Below are 1381 nucleotides of genomic sequence, written 5' to 3'. Positions count from 1 at the left end.
TTCTGTTGGATTACATTTTTGGTCTTCTGTTTTTAGTTGTTACCAGAGCATTTTCCTGAAAACAGCAATCACACAATAAAAAGTATTTCTAAAAAAAATCCTTTTCTGCACATTAATGTCAAACTATTTAACATAATTGGTCAGCATTAATAATGGCTTTGAACACTCCAAGTAAAAGTAGTTAAAGTAGTTAGTTCATCCAAAAACGATAATTATGTCATTAATTACTCACCCTCATGTCGTTCCAATCCAAGACGTCCGTTCAATCTTTTTGATGAAATCTGAGATCTTTCTATCACTCCATTGACAGTCTACACAACTTGCACAATAACATGCATTTCTGAAGAAAAGCAGAAAGACGCAATCATTTTTTAAATACTGTGAGTGCATCTGTTTCACCCCAGCCATTATCTTCTGTTGGATTACATTTTTGGTCTTCTGTTTTTAGTTGTTACCAGAGCATTTTCCTGAAAATAGCAATCACACAATAAAAAGTATTTCTAAAAAAAAAAAAAAAAAATCCTTTTCTGCACATTAATGTCAATTAACTATTGAACATAATTGCTTGTATTTTTTATGTATATCAAGTAGTGTCCGATATTCCAAAGAAATTTAACGGTAACACTTTACAATAAGGTTCGTTAGTTAACTACATTAGTTAACATGAACTAATAATGAACTGCACGTATACAGCATTTATTAATCTTTGTTAATGTTAATTTCAACATTTACTAATGTTTTATTAAAACCTTGTAAACATTAGTTAATGCACTGTGAACTAACATGAACTAACAATGAACAGCTGTATTTTTATTAACCTTGACAAAGATTTACAAATACAGTAACAAATGTATTACTCATGGTTAGTTCTTATTGTAAAGTGTTACCAATTTAACATAAAACAAATATAAGTACAATTATCATTATCATTAATAAACTGAATTTTGTGTACAGTGAAAAAAAAAATTAAAATAATGCTGCAAACAGCACCATCTTTTGTGACGCAACTCTAAAAAGTAAACAGTGTAAAACTACAGTAAGCGCGTTTCCTCTTGCTCACACCGGTTTGAATAACATATAACGTTACTTAAAGTCTTTTTACATATCTCTAAAATTAAAATAAACAGATTTGAGGGCATTATACGTTTTACTCACCGCTAAACTGAATGACTTGACAAGGCCAACCTCGCTTATTTAACTTCTTTTCTTCCAGAAAACGCTTCTCTTCCGTCCCACTTGTGAATGACCACGGGTTGTATTTCTGTCATGTCTTTGTGTTTTAATTGTGAGAGTTCACAATTATGAACGTATATGAATGATGTCGTCAGTGAATAATCAACCAAACCGTATTTTATGGAGCAGACACTACGGGAAAATACGC

The 1381-nt window shown here is 31.0% G+C and overlaps 1 long non-coding RNA gene across 1 annotated transcript; it reads right to left on the bottom strand.

Moving 5' to 3' along the window:
• Nucleotides 1-1381, bottom strand: LOC311080685. Its single transcript, XR_014605676.1, has 3 exons — nt 1156-1381; nt 233-340; nt 1-55 (listed from the first exon to the last, which is right to left on the bottom strand). It is a non-coding gene; the product is annotated as an uncharacterized lncRNA (long non-coding RNA).

This window comes from Abramis brama, assembly GCF_963993115.1.
Source record: "Abramis brama genome assembly, chromosome: 4".
NCBI classification, from domain to species: Eukaryota; Metazoa; Chordata; class Actinopteri; order Cypriniformes; family Leuciscidae; genus Abramis; species Abramis brama.
The sequence above is the reverse complement of the archived record's forward strand: the minus strand, read 5'-3'. Positions and strand labels throughout refer to the sequence as shown.